Source organism: Aythya ferina (genome assembly GCF_964211825.1).
Source record: "Aythya ferina genome assembly, chromosome: 1".
Lineage (NCBI taxonomy): Eukaryota > Metazoa > Chordata > Aves > Anseriformes > Anatidae > Aythya > Aythya ferina.
Window position 1 is genome coordinate 60,782,466 of NC_140296.1, and position 18,453 is coordinate 60,800,918.

General features: G+C 43.4%; 1 long non-coding RNA gene across 3 annotated transcripts; it reads right to left on the reverse strand.

Annotated features, from left to right (window-relative positions):
* Positions 1–727: 727 nt before the first annotated feature.
* Positions 728–10,791, reverse strand: LOC311427743. 3 transcript variants are annotated; one of them, XR_014687527.1, is made up of 4 exons: positions 10,739–10,791; positions 8,576–8,664; positions 7,130–7,242; positions 728–4,181 (listed from the first exon to the last, which is right to left on the reverse strand). It is a non-coding gene; the product is annotated as an uncharacterized lncRNA (long non-coding RNA). The 3 variants fall into 3 exon arrangements; XR_014687528.1 differs by having other exon boundaries at positions 10,708–10,789; XR_014687529.1 differs by lacking the exon at positions 10,739–10,791 and adding an exon at positions 10,108–10,181.
* Positions 10,792–18,453: the final 7,662 nt, after the last annotated feature.

Here is an 18,453-nt window from a genome sequence, read left to right on the forward strand (position 1 = left end):
CGGTACAGTTTTCTTAAGAATCAAGGCTTTTCCAGGGGTAAGCAGCCCACCTTTATTGGCTTTGCAGTGTCAGCATTTATTTCCAGTCTTGTTTTCAGGGGAATGTACCTTCATACAGTCTTTGCTGATGCTCAGATATGTGGAAGAGCAGTGTTGTCGACGGAAGGAAGACAGGGACACTCAATATGAGTGATCAGCAAGCTTCGTTTTATTGCCCGAACAGCCTAACTTTTATAGTGAACTTAACAGGGGCGGACAGTGTTTCACACAAGATTATTGGTCAAAAGCAGTCAGACAAACAACTACAAGAAAACAACCCCCTTGTGATTAGCAATCACATAGACCTTGTCCTTGAAGCCAGCTACTGGTAACAATATTTTTCTGAATTCCTCAATTGGGCGATGTGGGAACACTGTCATGGGAACTTCTCATAGTTGCCCTGGTAGCTTGGTTTGCTCAGCTACAGCAAGCCATGGGATTCTTATTGTTTCAAAAATCCCTCAGCTGCTTTATGTCTACGTGACCTATTTCAGTTAACCATTCCTCTACAGAGCAGAATGGGAATCGAGCAAAGCTGCTTTATCTTGTGAAGCTGCGTTGCAAGCTGCTGAAGCCTTGAGCTTTTTTGAGTATTGTTGGAAAGACAGCAGCTTTTGGGGCTGAGTTTAGAGCCTGGGGATCCTTTTCCCCAGGAGCTGTGCACATGGTGATTTTTCTGCCAATACAGTGCACGTGCTGGCATCTGGTACCACACTGCCATGTGCTTGTCAAAGGAAGGGGGAGATGGGTGTCAGGCAGTGGTAGTGTTTCCTGCCATTCAAAGCTGAAGGAGTTGATTGCAGTATGTGACAGGAGCTGTTCTCATGTGCCTTTGGTTGCAGATGTGGCAACAGGTGCTGGCTCTGCACCTCTTCAGTGGAATTCTGAGTCTTGGAGAAGTCATCTGGGTACACTGGCTCTATGCATTTCATGAGGGAGTTGCCAGGCTGCACCCAGGAGGTCACCCTGGCCCCTTTGCAGGCATTTCTTAGGAAGCAGTGTATTGCAGCATTTCATGCTAGCTTTCTTTCTCCCTGTTTGCTTTCAGCTGTTCCCATGAAGAATGTTTCACTGAATTTTAGGATGGATCCTGGTTTTGAGCAACAGGGACATCACAGGGGTATATTGCCAATGCTTCTTTAGGAGTAAGAGTAAAGGTTTAGAAGAGGATGACAGGTGTTGGGGAGTAGCTATGAGTTCAAACTGGGTTCACTGTCATTCAAAGCTGGAGATGTTTGTTGCAGTATCTTACAGGAGCTGTTCTTTTTTTCTGCCTTTGTTTGCAGATTTGTCCAGCAATGCTGGTTCTGCATCTTCTCTACAGGATAGCGGTATGGAGAAAGGGAGAAACTGCATGGGTAAGGCATGCATATTCATTCCCAGAGACACTGCTGGAGATAGCCCTCATTCAGCCTCTCTGTCATGAGTGGGCTCTTGCTCAGGAGGACTGTACCTGGTCATCCTTGTCTTCTGGCGCTAATGCACGAGAATGAGGGAAAGCAACCTAGTGAAGATAACTGCTCGGACATTTCCAAAGACATTGTGAGACTGTCAGTGGTACAGGACTCGTAAAAGTGTATGACTACCCATTTCCTCCAGGGGCTGCTGGTGAAAAAAACACAGAGGCTCTGGCACGCAAATGGGTGCCAGAGCACACCGCAGTTGTGGTGCTGGCCATCCTTGTCTGTCTGTTCCTTCTGGCAGCTTTGGGCTACTCAGTGAAATGGTTGCTGAAGAGGAGACAACGGTGAGTGGGTTTTCCCAGCAGTCTTTGATAGATTGCTGCTCTTTGCAGGGAAGTGTTTCTAGTGAGAACATCCTGGAGCACAGGGAGCTCTGGGCAGCTCTTTGCTGCGATTTCTGCTAAGAGACTTCTTTACCGTTAGTCTGTAAATTCATATTAACATGTTTTCTTTTTGAAAACCCTTCTGTTCTGTCACAGAGAACCACTGCTGGGTGAATCTTACTTTCCTTTGCGGAGTAAAGATCCGGACGATGTGGAAAAAGAAAGAAAAATGGAGGAAATTGCTAAAGAGATCGAAAGTCTGCCTGAGGGTCCATGCACATTATTAAGACCTCCACCAAATGCCCTGCATGAAAATTAAATGTCTGTGTGCAGACAAAACATTACACTAATCTTGCATGTTCAAAAGTGATTCTGCAGCCATTTCAGAGGTACAACAGTGGGGGTTGTGTGAGAAACAAGGTAGTGTTTTTGCACTAGAAGTCGTTTTTGCAGTGGAAAATCCACTAACCATGCACATTCAAAAGTGATTGTGCAGGCATGACAGTACCACAGCCATGGGGACTATGTTAAGCAGGTAACGAGGAAGGTCCCGTTGTCACAAATAAGGAGGATAGCTAAGAAAAACAGAATGAGCAGTACGAAATCAGTGAAAACAAAAATCACAGGCCCTCTAGTCAGGAGAAAAAGGACAAATTAAGAGTTGGTCAAATAAAATTGTACATATATGGTATAGAAGGGCATCGAGTAGGTTATGAACCCGTAGTATTTAGTCAATGAGGAAAGGGCAGAAATCAGGTGTCAGTAATAGGAAATATAAGGTTATGGTAAACTTTTACTGTGTGCTCCTACTTGCAGGATGCCCACCATTGCAATAGCAAATAAAACAGCTTCACAGAAGACCCTGTCTATAAAAAAAAAAAAAAAAAAAAGATTCTTCTCACATTATGATACGCAGATCAGGGGTCAGTGGAAGTTCCCACTGTCCCAAAATGAGGAAGACAGGTAAGAAGTACAGGATGAGCAGTGCAAAATCAGTAAGAACAAACAATCATAGGCCCTCTAGTAAAAGGAAAATGACCAATTAATGGTTGGTCATATGCAACCATACAAATATACAATACATATAGCAACAAGCATCAAGTAGTTTGTGAGCCTGAAGTACTCAGCCAATGAGGAAACGGGAGGAATTAAGCATCAAGTAATAGGGAATCTGCACTCCTGCTTGCAGGATGCCTGCCAGTGCAGTTGCTAATAGCAATGCTACTTCACTGAGATCCTTGCCTGAGCCTGTTGTGTTACTGGCTCTTGTTTCTCACAGATGCAAGGGGTAACATGGAGGACAGAAAGTGCAGATAAGGCTGAGGCACTGAATAGCTTTTTGCTGTAGTCTTTGTCTTGTAAAGAATTTATCAGACAATCAAGTCATCAGCTGTGCTTAGAACAAGTTTATCAGAGGTAGGTCCTGCCCAGCTCACCTGTGGACATCATCTACTAGAATCTTAGTAAATCTTTTTTGGAGTGTTTCCCACGGTATTCTCCTGCAGAGACTGGCTGATCAGGGCTTGAAGAGGTTTGCTGTGTGAAGAAGTGGCTGCATGACTGGGCTCAGAGACTCAGTGCACAGAGTTCAATCCTGTTGGTGGCTGGTCACCAGAGAGGTTCCCCAGTGCTCCATACAGTTTAGTATTCTCATCAGTGATCTGGAGAAGGGGGTCAAGTCCACCCCTCTATAAGCTTACAGACAACACTAATTGGGCTCTCCAAAGCCATCCTATCCTGAAGCAGACCAACTCCCTGACAATTTGCATAGGCTAAGTCAATAGGCCAAGTCTGACTAAGTGACAGTCAAATGTAAATGCTGGGTGCTGCATTTGTACCAGAACCCATAACAGTGGTGTGGGTTGGAAAGTTGCCCAGCAGAAAAGGGCCCGGTCCCAACAGCTGGGCTATGGGTATGAGCTGTGAGACATACAGGAAGATTTCTGCCATCATCTAGGTGAGCACCCTGTCACCTGGTTGCTCCAGTGCAGGAGTAAAAAGGCCAGTAGCCTGGAATTAGAGCACAGGGAAGCCAAGCAACTGGATCCCTCTGAGGGAAGATGGTGTTGATAGAGCAATGGGACAAGGGTCTCAAGTCATCAGCATCCAGAGGCAAGTCCTGTTAGGTGTGGAAGAGAAGTATCCCTTCAAGGAAGATGTCACCCAAGCAAGTGGACCTCCATGGAGATGGATCCAATACTAAAGAAAGTTAGCCATGCTGGGGGGTTTATGGTGACCTGAAGTATGACGACCCGTTCTCCAAAGATCCAGCTTAAGTCAAGCACATGTGACCACTGTAGCAGAAGTTTGTATAGAGTGCACCATTGTTCTGTGTCAATTCATTGGCAGTAATGAGCTGGAAAGAAGAAGAGGAACATATGCCAGATTAATTGACTGGCCAACTTCAGTAATGCAAAGAAAGCCTCTCTCCCTCCCAACAGGCTCGCATCTCAGCTGTTGAGCTTTCCTCAAAGGCCTACCAATCAAAACTGCTGTGCAGAAACTACCCTGGAAGTTCCAGCAATTCAAAAAGGTTACATCCTACTCCCTACCTGTACAAATCTCAGCTACTAGGAGCAAGCATTCCCCTCTGCTCAGGATATAGTGGGTACACAGCATATGCCACTCTGTGGTTTTACCTGCATGATCATGGAGAGGACATGAGAAAATGGAATGGTAAAATCTACCTTGACCCTAGAGGTACATGAATTACAAGGAGAACAATTGCAAAAGCAGTGACTGAGAAGAACTGAGAAGTGTCTGGGAGAACTGCTGCTCTGGTTTCTGTGGGCAGTCGTCCAGACACAGGAACGAGCACTATGACCAGGACTAGATGGGCCATGCCTCCAGCCAAGTGGAGAGAAGGACAACCAGGTTTATCCAACTGTGTTGATTCAGTGGCCTGGAACATCAGCCCCACAAGTTTAAGACTCTAGTGGGCACCACTGTACCCTAATGCCAGCAAGCTAGAAAGCAGCAGACCCCATCTGTATTTGTGGAGTGACAGGGGGATCCCAACAGCTAACTGTACTTGAACTTGAAGAGAGGCTAACTGGGAAGGAGTGGCAAATGCACCCCACTGTGACTGGCCCCAAGGCTCCATGCATGCTTGACATACACTATCACAAGAGAGGGTACTTCAGTAATCCCAAAGTCACCAGTGGGCTTCTGGCATAACTGTCTTGGATATACAGCAAATTAAGTAGCTGTCTTTCCTTTTGGAGAACCCTTTTGTTGTTGGATTGCTGGAAATCCAATAACCCTCAGCAACGGGAGGTACATATGCACGGTACTTCACTGTCTGCCAGGTTACACCACAACAAATAGCCCCAAACAGCCTGTTTTAGCCTCAAATGCAAAGCACAGCAGCATGTTCCAGACACAAGGCATAAAGTCAGTTCTTACTCTGTGACATTAGTAAAGACTGACTCTTACCCCTGCTACCTGCCCATGGCTCAAAGGATCTACCTTAAAGGCAGGGTAAACAGCTTTCTCAGGAGATGTTAGATACATGCATGACCTACAGGCACTCCTGCCATCAAATACAGATGAGCAGAGTCTTCATTCCAGGTTGTGACGGGCTTCTGCACAGATGGAGAACTGCAGTGACTCTAAGGGCCAAGGATAATGATGTGGGATGTTCACACAGGCCTAGATACCCACAGCTGCAGGGAGCCTTTGCCTGTGATGTCAGTGCCCTTCAAGGCAACAAGTGTTCAAGATTTACCTGTGCCATCCCTTGGATGACCCCATGAACAGTAGTGCACTTGCAAGGAGGGGCTGAAGCATCACCACCTCCTGTGTCTAGTCTTCTTTCAAGAAAGACTTGCTGGCAACTCTAGGTTGATCTGAAGTGCAATTAACTATTACCCATCTTAGAAGGTAAATCAAGATGGACATCTTTGAAATTACCAGCAGGAAGTGTGTATTATAGGTGAACCTATGTTTTTCTGTTGGAGCTACAGCATCTGAAAATGTAACTACAGCAGAGAGCTCAAGTGGTTGCATGTCAAGCTGAAACATGCCCGGCTCCTCCTGCTGCCTGCATCCCATTCCAGAGCCATTGTAATTCACCCCACATGTTCAGTCCTCTCCTGACCATTTCCAGGGACTTAGCGCAATTTTTCTCAGAAATCTCCCAAGTAGAAATACAAAAACATTCAATCAACAGACATCCTAGAATGGCACCCAGTGTCCAAGGAACTGGAAAGTAGTATGTATTATTTAGAAGTACAAGGCATATTTCACTAGGTAGCTTACATGGATGGAAGTGACACCTTGACCAACAAAAACACTAGAGAAGTAAAAAATTTGAATATCTCAGGAAATGTAACCTTCCTATGTTAAAAAAGCTTAACTAACTCATGGTAGTGTATGATGCAGTTTTATCATCTTGTAAACACCCACTAGAACATAGAGCTGCACATTGTAGAGTATTTCTCAGAAAATTAATTACATATTTAGGGTACAAGACTTATGTCAGCATGGATTACTTTACAGATCCTATTTTTCACTCAAGGCCTTGTGGATTTTCTCCTGTTACACCAGATGCAGTGAACAAATGCTAACATCTCTCAACTCTACACAGAATCTTTCCCTGACTTGTTTTAACTGAAATAATCACATCTAAAGGAAACTATCCCATCTTCCCATTTTCTAAGGTGTCCTTTTTTTTTTTTTTTTTTTTTTAAAACAGAACATCTTTCAACCAAAGTACCACTTCTATCAAGAATGGCCAACTATCTTTGGTCAGTGTGAAAACTGTAGTTTTCCAGTATGCCACATATCACAACGATTTTCTATGTTAACATATTCAAGTGTCCATGTTAATTTTTGAGCACACAGTTAAAAAGTTAAATCATCAAAAGAACAAATGATTAATGAGGGCTATCTAGAAACTGAAGCTTAATTCATTAAGTCTAGAGTTAAAGACTGAAGTCCTGTGACATTTTATGCATATTTCCTAATGCTGACCTTACCAACCAACCAGCTGTGGGTACTCATTTTAATTTTTGAACAAGCAATCTCAGAAATAATGGAGCCTATTTCATGTACAAGTGACTCTCAGAAGTGCCTAATTTATTTTGAACATCTTTTGGCTCCTTAAGCCTTAAAATACCCCCTTCACCTGGTAACAAGATTCTACCCTAAGAGAGGAAAATAAGAGAGGAAAAGAAGAGCTGGAAGATGTGCAAACATTTTTAAGTGCAACAGGGACAGTTACAAGAGGAAGAGCAAGGCATTCTGCAGGACTGCTAAAACAGGTCTGTAACCATATTAATGTAACAAAATAAACATGCTTACAGCGACGAGGCTAACAGCAAAGCTCATGTTTTCTTTCTTGATCCACAGTTAATTCATGGTACTTCAGCAGTCATTGACATAACCAGTCAGATGTCACTCAGCTTGCTGAACAACTGAGTTAAATATAAGAAACAGCTTAGTTTTATGTTGACGAGGAATACTAGGAGTTTCCTAGGAGTTTCAAGTACCAACCATTTGGTCTCTCTAAAGTATTAACCTAAGCCCCCTGACACAGTATTGTAATACCATATGCTAGTTTGGAGCAATGCATCCAAAGGTATCACAATCACTTGTGTTACCTTTTTACTTGCATTCTCTCACCAGAGAAGCAGCAAAGGTGCATCCATCAGTATTTCTTTTCATTTGGAAGTTACCATTCTCTCAAAATCCTTGGGCCAAAACCCGAGAACAGAGGAAGTGGAAACAGAATCAATAGCAAGTTGGAGGATAGAGATGAACAGAAGTATACTGCATCACAGCGAATATGGAGGTCAGAAAGTTGAAGAAACCAAGATGGATAGTTGCTCACAAAAGGAAAGAAGGGCACAGGAAATGAGATCAGACATCCTGAAAGATAGCCAGTTATAACCTAAGAGCTAGTCAGGAAAGCAAGAAAAACACAGAAAAATCCAGGCAGTGTAGGAGGTGAAACTTCTCTCACTGCAGTTAGTTTACTTGAGCTCTTTGTGGAGTGAATGCTGTTAAATATTTTCTTCCTGAAGACATCAGAACAGCAGCTAAATTAGATAAACGTTATTAGATTGAAAATACAATTGGATTATTGTTTTATCAGTTTGAACACTGAAGATATGACAGGTATGAGTTGTCAAAAATGGAATTCCGATGTGTATGAAGTCTTCCCACACCATGCAGAGTGGAAAGCCAGCCAGTTGTTTGTGTTTGAGACTCATACCACAAAAACTAGGCAGTCACGCATCTGGGATCTCTCACTTCTAAAATGAATGAATTCATAAAACAGGTCAGGGTCATTTCATCTTTTTTCCAGATTAGCATGCAGTTTGTTTCCCCACCCTACCCCCCAGAAAAAGAAGGCATAGTGACTTCACTCCCTAAAAGCCCATAGTCATTCTTGTTTTTAGAGGAGAACTGAGGAACAGAGAACAGATGCATTCTAAAAATGCCAAGTCACAACTTCGCCTTTACCTTTGCCTTCCCCCCCGAACTTATTTCTCCCTTTCAAAGGTCTAGAGGAGCTTTGAGATTCTTAATGCATTTAGGGAAGACAGAGAAGCCTTGAAGGACTGTTTGAAAGGTGTTGTTAACTCAGTTCTTGAAATACGCAGTTCAAGAGTTGAAAGGAAGGTGCTTCCTTTAGAAAAGGCAAATAATCATAACCACAACATTACACAAACATCCCCTCAGAATTTCTAAGAACAACCTCCTAGTAGAGTTCAGATACTGAGAAGTGCTGTGTTACCAGGTTACCTCTTTGCCTTCAGGAAAAAATAGTTGATTCAATCTGCTCTGTAACTCCCTGTAGACTTCAAGTTATTTTTAAAGCATTCTCCAAACACCTTCAGGGGACACCAAAGAAAAAAGTATTTTTGGCATGTTTGGAGAGACACCTTTACTAATAAGCTGTCCTATCTTCTAAGGCAAAAGGAGCCAAGCAGCTGCAAGAGGTAGTGCAGCATAGCAATAGTATTGGGTAGATCCACCCTCACTCTTGGGGAAGAGCACATGCACGTATTCCAGTAGTTTATAGGCAAAAAGTTTGGGAGATTAAAATACATTTAAGTTCCTACAAACTAAACCAAAAACACATGAATATTAATAACAGAATAGGAAATAATTATAAAAGGAGCTACTGGCGGTATCCAGCTAGTTCAGGAAAAAAATGTTACTACTTCATAAAACAAAAATGTACAAGGGCACACTAAGTGACTCAAAACAAACATGTCAGAAGTATGTACAGGTACTAATGGAAAAGTATAGAGTATCTTAATGAGCAATTACAGAATTGGGTGTTAATGTAAAAAACACTTGACCTTTGAGTTGCAAGTAACTTCTCATGAGCACCTTAGAAGTAGGCAAGTAGCAAGCAAAAACCATTGTTTTAGTTAGTCCTGCCAATTTAATTCGGATGCACGTTTTCCACTTAAGGCAGACGGACATGTATAGACGACTTTCAAGCTTCACCATCAGGCCAAACTATCAGAACACCAAATAGAAGTCCTGTTGATCCCATTCCTTTGGGAGATGGGAGCTATGCTGTCTGCACAGCATAACACACCCCACAAACACTGCCTGTGACCCTGCTTAGGCTGATGCCCTTGTAGCTAGCTGTAGAGATCTAGTTGAAGCTCTGCGTAAGCCCCCCACCTTGATGTTGTGGTCTGTGTTTCAGGATTGCCTGAGTACAAAACATTTAAGATATGCTGTTCAAACTCCAAGGCTGAAATTCCTGAAAAAGCCTTTAGAGGACAGTGAAGAATTGCAAATGACGCATTTTCAGCTCTGGCCTCATAGTGATCCTTAAGGATTTTTAATACACATTTTGAATTCTGACTTAAAATGCAGGCTAGTTGTGACTTCTGTGTTCATGTGTGCTTTTTATGTGTTATGGCTTCTTAAGGTTGTATTTTTGATTTTATTGTGTGCTTCCCTGCTAAAAAGTAGTCCATGCTGTTATATCCATTTCTGTTGTCTTTAGCCTTGCTAAGCTAGATCAATGCAGAGCCAACTGCTCTATTGTCAAAAGGAGTTCGGTGTCTCATGCCCAGATCTAACAAACAGTCATGCTATCCTGACAACAGGACACTGGTGCCGATGCTGGAAGCCACAGTGATCCTAGGTTTTGACTAGGAGACTTCAAATCAGTGACAAGTTTTCCTTCTGGGTCCAAATATTGCAATTCTCTGTGGGAAAAGTTGGCCTACATTTTCAAGAGCTGTAAACCACTACTACATTATCTTTAGTTTTACACTGAATTAGGTGGCTAGGTTTTCAACACTTACCAGATGTTTTCTGTGCTTTGGGATGCTATTTGCTGCTACCAGTATAATCGCTGCAGTGCTTACACTAAGCCCAAGGCTTTTCAGTTTCTCATACTACTCTGCCAGTGAGCAGGCTGGGGGGTGGCAGGGGGAAGGAGCTGGAAGTAGACAACCAGGACAGCTGATCCAAACTGGCCAAAAGGGTGAGACTTCATGCTGAACACACCACTGCTCAGGGATGGGGGTGGGTGTTTTTCAGTGGGTGGTGAGCAGTTGCAGCATGCATCACCTGTTTTGCACCATGACTACTGTTACCATTTTTGTTTTCCTGGCCTATTAAACTGTCTTCATCTCAACCCACAAACTTTTACGTTTCCCCCCCATTTCCCTCCCCAATCCCACTCACATGGCAAAGTTAAGGAAAAAACTGTATGGTGCTGAGCTGCAGGCTGGGTAAAACCACTACAAACACATCCCTCAAGTACACCACACTCACAAGACACCCGAGAATCCCCACCCAACTCCTGGCCTAGGTCCTGACCTAGACCTAAGGGCCCTGCTGTTCACCACCTGGTCCAACTTCAGAGTTCACAGGTAAATACACATGCACACCCCACATACCTTAGCCCAGGAAAAGAAAAACAGCTCTCACCAGCAGCAGGCACACATGCAACCTGCAGCCTCCCTCCAGCCACCAGTGCACCACTTGCTGCACAATTTATAAGCCAGTCCCCCAAGTCTCCACCTCCAGCTCTTACCCCATATGCTTATTACCCCACACGAGCAGCCCATGTTCCAGAACCTTCTGGAAAGGGCTAGAAAGGAGGAGGTGGTCAGCAGGGGGTGCTATTGCTGGGGTCTTCCTTTCCCCCATGCTGTCAGAACCACAGCTGCAAAGACAGTGCAGGTGGTTACTACATGGTGCCTAGAGAAGCCAGGAGATGAAATGACCCTGTTTTCAGAGTAGCATGCAGTGTGTTCCCCCAACACACAAAAAAAGTAAACAAAATGTAGTGACTTCACTGCCTAAACCTATCATCATCCTTCTTTTTAAAAGAGGACTGAGAAACAGAGGACACAGGTGCATTCTGGAAGTGCCACATCACCTGTGTTTGCCTCCCCACCAGACTCATTTTTCTCTTTAAAAGGCCTAAAGGAGTTCTGAAATCCTTGATGAATTTTAGGGAAGATGGAGAAGCCTTGAAGGACTGTTTCAAAGATGCTGGTAATGCAGTTCTTGAATTAGGAAGCTGGTCAAGAGCTGCCAGAAAGGTGCTTTGTTTAGTAAGCACAAATGACAACCATAACCCCATTACCCAGCAACCCCTCACCATTTCACCAAACACCCTAAAAATAAAATACTGAAAAGCCCTGTCTTTTGAATTGCCCTTGTACTTGACTGTGACAGAATATGGGCTTCACAAGCAGTAGATCAAAGTCTTTCCCATTTCCTTAAACCACATTACTACTTTGCCTTCAGGAAGAAATAGTTGATTGTATCTACTCTGCAATTCCCTAGGGGCTTAAAAAACAGTTCTGTATTTGCATACCATCTTTAGAGGACACCAAACAAGGAAATTCTGGCACGAAGAAACACCTTTACTAGTCCATTATCCTGTTTTCTCTATCTAAAACAACTACAAGAGGTAGCACAGCATAGGAAGTGTATCTCTCAGATCTACCCTTCATCTTGGTGTTGGAGCACATGCAAATACTCCAGACATATACAGGCAAAACACTTTCCCAAGTTTGAATGCTAACATGAGCTGAGCACAGTTACATGGGATAAACAGGATACAAAAGGTGTATCACCCAAGCTGCCTGAGCCAAAGGCTGTCTTTGACACAACTCACAGAGACCTAAGATTTGGTCAAGTCCCCTTCTTCCTCTCCAACTAGGGAGGATGCAAGTCCACTACTGCAGGCACGCATACAGCACTCTCCATTTTCACAGGAACACACACAGCTGCAGATCTTTGAACACCAAAAAAGGCCCCTCTGGCTGTCCAGAACCCCTGCCCACATCCTAGAGCCCTTACCTACTTCACAGCTCTCCTCCTCACCAGCAGTTCCAGCTTCAACTCTCAGGCATGACTCCATCCTGGTTTGGGATAGAATAATTTTCCTTCCAGCACCTGGTGTGGTGTTGTGCTTCGGGTTTAAAATGACTCACATTGGTAACACACGGGTGTTTTAATTGTTACAGAGCAGTGCTTTCAGAAAACCAATGACTTCTCAGCTTCTCATACCACCCTGCCAGCGTGCAGGCTGGGGGCACACAAGGAGCTGGGAGGGGACAGAACCAGGACAGCTGACCCCCAGTTGGCTTCAGGAATATTCCAGATGTGGCTTCCCGATGAGCGGTTTCAAGGGGTGACTAGCCAGAGGGCTTGAAGACCTCTGTGTGGGGACAGCCTAGGAATCAGCCAGGGGGTGATGAGCAATTGCCTTATGCATAGGTTGGTTTGTACAGGTTTTATTATCTTTCTTACTCTTCCATCCTGTTCAACTGCCTTTATATCAACACACAAGCTTTTAGTTGCCCCCTCCCCTCAGAAATTCCACCAAGGGAGGAAGGGTGACCCGACAGCTGCGTGGTGCTGAGCTGCCAGCTGGGTTAAACCACCACACACATACTAGACCCTCAAGTACACCGTACTCAGAAGACCCTCCTCCCCCCCAGGAATCCCCACCCAACACCTGGCCTAGACCTGAGGCCCCTGCTATTCACCCCCAGCCCAACTGAAGAGCCTGTAAGTGAATACACAGCCACAGCCCAGCCTGGGGAAGATGCACACAGCCCTCACCAGCACCAGGCATGACCTGCAGCCTCCCTCCAGCCACCACTTCACAGCCCTGCCCTCCCCTCGCTCATGCCAGACACCCCACCCCCACCACATTTCCTTAGGGGCACACTGCTCCTGTCATGTCCAACCCTGGAGAGGGGTGGCCAGGACCACTCAGGTCCCAAGTACCCATCAGCTCTGAGAACCTGACAGAACCCCCAGCCCCCAGTGGAGTCTTCCTGGTGATGGCAGACCCTGATTGAGCCTCACCCTTCACCTTAGGACCCGCTCCCATCCTCTCACACACCAGGCGCAGGGGCTGCACCTCCCCAGCTGTAACACCACTACTCCAGCCTCGGTGTCACACCACGGGCTCAACGACCCGCTGCTCCAGAACCCTCTGGAAAGGGCTGGGGGGTGCTGTTGCTGAGGTGCTCCCTGCCGTCAGGCTGGCAGAGCCACGGCTGCACAGGCAGCAGGGGGTTACTGGGGGGTGCCTAGACAAGGGTGTCCTGCCTTTGCGAGGTCTGCTTTTCTCAGCCAATTTTAAATGGATTAAAGCCCGTTTCCTACCAAACATGTGACATGTCGTCCTTTTCTCCTTGGTCTCACACAGGCACCATGGACTGGGGGTGCCTACACCCCCTCCCTGGCTCCAGCAGCTGGCACCCAGCACACTCATCAGTCCACCCGGTAGCTGGCTGTCCAGGACCAAAGTCATGCAATCCTAGAATAATTTTGCTCAGAAAATAAATAAATAAATAAATAAATAAATAAATAAATAAATAAATAATAAGACCAGACCTTTAAGCCTTGAACATTTGTGCTTACCCTTTACTGGCTTCCCTCTGCCTCCTTGCCAGGCTTGGACACCACCTGGCACATTTGTGCAAACCCACCACTGATGTCTCCTTAGCTGTGCTGGGTTTTTCTTCCTCACTGAAGGAGTTGTCCAGCAGTTCTTGGCAAGCCCATGCTAAGGACTGCACCTCGGTATCTGAAGGATGTTGAAACTTGCTGGACAAGGCAAACAGTGTTGATGTCTGAAAACCAGATCACGCGCAATAGATGACCACCATTTCTGCATACTGCATATTTTTGGTTGTATGATCGTGTGACACTTAAGAGCAGAAAGCAAAAAAAAAAAAAAAAAAATATTTATATATTTTTACACCAATGTTTATAGACTTGCCAGAGTAAATGGGTTGCCTGAACCTTTTCCAGTTAGCTAGTTAACTCATTCTTAATGAATGTGATATTTAATTTGTAGCTTTGGGAGCTCTCTTCACTATGACTTACATCTTTGTCCAGGAAATCACATGTTCTTTTGTTTCAGGAAGCACTCTCCTTTAACAATAAAATAAGCATTGTGTGGTGTGTGTGTTGTTTTTTTTTTTTTTTCAATTTATATTTCTTGTATTTGAAATCATTTTGTCTAAAACCAAGGAACTTGGACTCAGACCTAATGTTTTTGTTAAGAAGTAATATAAAGAATTTCATAATGCTGATTTGCTGTGCTGGGACATATTTGACTGTGTAGTGCAGAAACTTGTATTTAATTTTTTTCTTTGCTTTCAAGATTAATATTTCAAACAAAAATGATTTAACAGGCTCCTGTACAATGACTGTACAGGAGTGAAATGCTTAAGCAGAACAGGAGTGACTTCATTGCATACGAATTATTCCAAGAACTTAAGTTAAAGCATCAGTAATGTCAAAGGAAAGTGTCAGCGCTGAGAGAAGTGAATGAAGTAGTTTATATTCATAATCTGGTATGTTATAAAATGGCATGGGTAATCAAGACTATTTTATTTCTCTTTTCTTGACTATTTTTCTGTTGTAAATATATATTTACTGTCCAGATACTGGGAGAAGGAATCTTTTTTGTTGTTGTTGTTTACAACAATGTCACTGTATAATGTGCCTGGAGTATGTGTATATTGTGTTTCCCAGGTAGAAAAACAGAAAAATTAAAAGCACAATTATCTTTCAAACACTTGCTTTGCTTTCTGCAATTGAAAGATACTAATTTTTGAGTGGGTTACGCACAGAGAAGATTGCATTTAGGAGTGCAGTGAATTTACACATCTCCAGCAGACAAATCCATTACAAGGTTTTGGTAGTATTATTGTACTTAAAAGTTGTTTGCAATTCATTAGCAATTGCCCTCAAATAAACCAGGCCTGTGGCCATTTTTACCCCTTGCCCTTACTTCACTTGTACCCCTGGTAAGCAGAGGTCCTTGCCAGGCCTTTCAGGTGAGGTTGCTGTGAATAATAAAGGAGGTGAACTCTCCTGGGGATGTGTGGCAGGGTACTCCTCCCACCCCCAAACTGACCTTTTTCACCCATTACCTTACTGAAGCAGTAACAACCAGAGGTGGTTATGATGGCTGCATCTGGCTTGTGTTAGACTAGGGAGACAGATAACACAATAGCCAAGGGCTAACTGAGCATGAACCAAACAAATACATTTGGTATGCAAATACGACTGAGTCAATCATCTTACCCTACAAACAGGGAACAGCTTGGAGCCCATTGAGCTCTCTGAAATGGCAGTGGGCTGCACACTAGTTTCTTCCCTTGTGTGAGAATACTTCTCAGGGTTATTCAGTGAAGTTGACAGATTACTTATCCACAACAGATTCTTGGTAAGTGACTAATAGCTGGCATGCTGAAGTTTTCTTAAGTTGTATTTTGGATTGATTGCATGTATAATCCATTTTAGACAAAAACTCTTGAGCAAGTCTGGGACTAGGACTGGGTTTAGCCACACCTAGACTCCTCTGAGAAGGATTTCAGAAAGCAAGGGGGTACATTCTGAATCTTGTGACTCAACAGGAGGATCTCTTGGTTGAATGAGTGTGTTTGATCCAGTCCTCTATACAGTAAATAGCCAAGTGTCCTGGTTTCAATTAGGACAGAGTTAATTTTCTTCCTAGTAGCTGGTAGAATGCTATGTTTTGGCTTAGGACGAGAAGAGTGCTGATAACACCCCGATTGTTTAATTGTTGCAGAGCAGTGCTTACACCAAGCCAAGGACATCTCAGCTTCTTGCTGTGTCCTGCCAACAGGCAGGCTGGGGGTGCAGCAGGAGCTGGGAGGGGACAGACCCAGGACAGCGGACCCAAACTAGCCAAAGGGGTATTCCATACCATCTGACATCACGCTAAACAATATATCCCACCTGAAAGGGTGGGATTTCAACTTTAATATTTCCTTTCTGGACAGTTAGATTTATCACTTCAAGAGGAAGCCCTTTAAATCAAATCCAAAGGAACAGATTTACTTCCTAGCCAGCTGCCAATCCCTTGAAAAAAAAAAATCTGCTGAGCAATAAAGACTTTCCACACTTGGTAGTTGAGCAAAGGCACTATTTTGCCTCCTGCAAGTTCCAATGTAATATGTCCTGTACTTTTCACCAGGATAACCTGTGTTATATGACCTGCAATTTACACTGCCAGTCTGTTCTATTTGTCTGTCATTTTGCTATCTCAAATATGAGGATAATCTCTCCTCACTGATTTAGGCAGGGGGAACATCTGCCTGATGATACAAAGGTCTGGTGCAGTGTAAAATTAAGATAAATAGGTGTTAGTTTTCTGAAGCAGTCAAAATTCAACCTCTAAGATTAGTAAGCAATTTTACTAACAAGATAGGAACCTGCCCTACATCAGCCTGCTCATTCTGTCCAGAGGGATAACTTCTTCCTCACCTTTGTTATGGGATTACTCTGCTCTGTCTCACCTGACCTACGTAAACTCTGGTGTAATTCTGATCTTTGTTTGGAATTGGTTATTTCTAGTGAGATAAAATACAAACCCCTCTTTTAAGCAGAAATACTGGTTATATCAATGTATTTCATAAAACTGTGACCTATGTAAAGGATTAAATAGGAGATAGGAGACCTGTAATACCAAGCTCTTACGTCTTAGGTCTTCTGTGCGTTTACTGAAAAGAGTGTGTCTTGTCTTTACCTTCCTTTCCCTTTCTTCTGTTTTTCACTTTCTTTAGTTGACTAAACAAGCTTTAACTGAATTCTTGCCATGTCTTGCCTGGTAGCAGTATAGCCCTCTGCTCTTCCCTGGCTCCTTGGAGCCCTCCTGCAGCAAGTTCCTGGGACTTGCTTGGTGCTTCCCTAAGCCTTAGTCAATCTTAGCTGAGAATTGTGGATGACTTGAAAAAGCTTTATTTCCTTTTCTCTTTTGGGGTTTCTTCTTGTGTCTCTTAGCTGTAGTTAAAGCTCTGTTTCTCCTATAAGACTGAAGTCAAGGTTTTGCCTCCTCCTCTCAAAACAGACTAAAAGCTTGCGTCTTTATTAAGCCATTTCAGCAACTCTCTGGCTTTACCAATTAAAGTTATAAGATCAGATATGCTGTAAGGAATCAATTCTCAACTCCTGTGAAATAAAATATACATCTGTGTGTGTGTGTGTGTGTGGCTTTTTTCCACTTATGGGACCTACCAGTGCAGCTTCATGGGAGCACCTGCGGGCAGCATTTCAGCCAGGAGAAAATTTGGTCAATGAAGTAAGTGATTCAGAAAGCGTGGAAAGCTGAAGGATTCAGAAAATTTCTAGTTTAGAAAATCATTGATTTAAGTCACCTCTGGAAATCGAAGTGCTGCTACAGATGTCTGACATACGTCCTGAAGAGCTGATAACTGGCTCACAGTTCGGTATATGTCATCACAGTTCCGTGTATTGTCGTCATTGCCACATCAGCTTTGGCTATTTGTAAAAACTGTGTTCAATTATAGGCATGCGTAAGTAATTTTATGGTCTCTTTATGTGTTCCTGTAACTGTTGCACAAGTCTCAGGAGGTAGAATGAACACCCAAGTATTCTCTGCCAGCTGATCTCATATCCAATGCTTGCAACAAGCTCTGTGTTGGCAGATCTAAATACTCAGAAATCAGTGTGATCACCAAGGACTTGCTCCGTTTTAGCCAAACTTGTTTATTTTGGAGAAAAGGGTGATTTTCTTAGCTCATTTCTCACTGCTACTTAAATGCTCTTAATATGCAATTACTGATATGCAGTCCAACTATCAGCAAATACCAAGCCTAACAGAAAAACTTTTAAAATTATTACTTTTGTTAGTATAAATACAAAACAGAACCTGGCTTCCAGTGCTTGTAGAACCAAGCCACAGTCACACAAGGTAAAACAACAAATGGTAAGCTCTTGTGGTACAAAATGACTAGTGCTAAAATGATGCAATAAGATTGAAGCCTTTACTTCCTTGCATAACTAATGTGAGGCAAGTACTGTAGTTCTTGCAAGTTTTTGTTTCTGAGCAGCAGCAGTGGGTAACAGGTAGTTGTGAAAGTTGCTCATGGTTTTAGGATTTGATAGAATTTAAGAAGTTCTGGTGGTCTTATCATTCTTTTTTGATGTGGAGTTAGTATAGAATATCTCATGAGCAGTGTCAGTTAATGTTTGTTCTCTTCAATAATGTTTCAGAACATGACAATGATATATTGGCTTCTTAATTGAAGCCAATTAAAGAAAGTCCTGGAATGATAGAATTATAGCAACATTTAGGCTGGAAAAGACACTTAAGATCAAGTCCAGCCATCAAA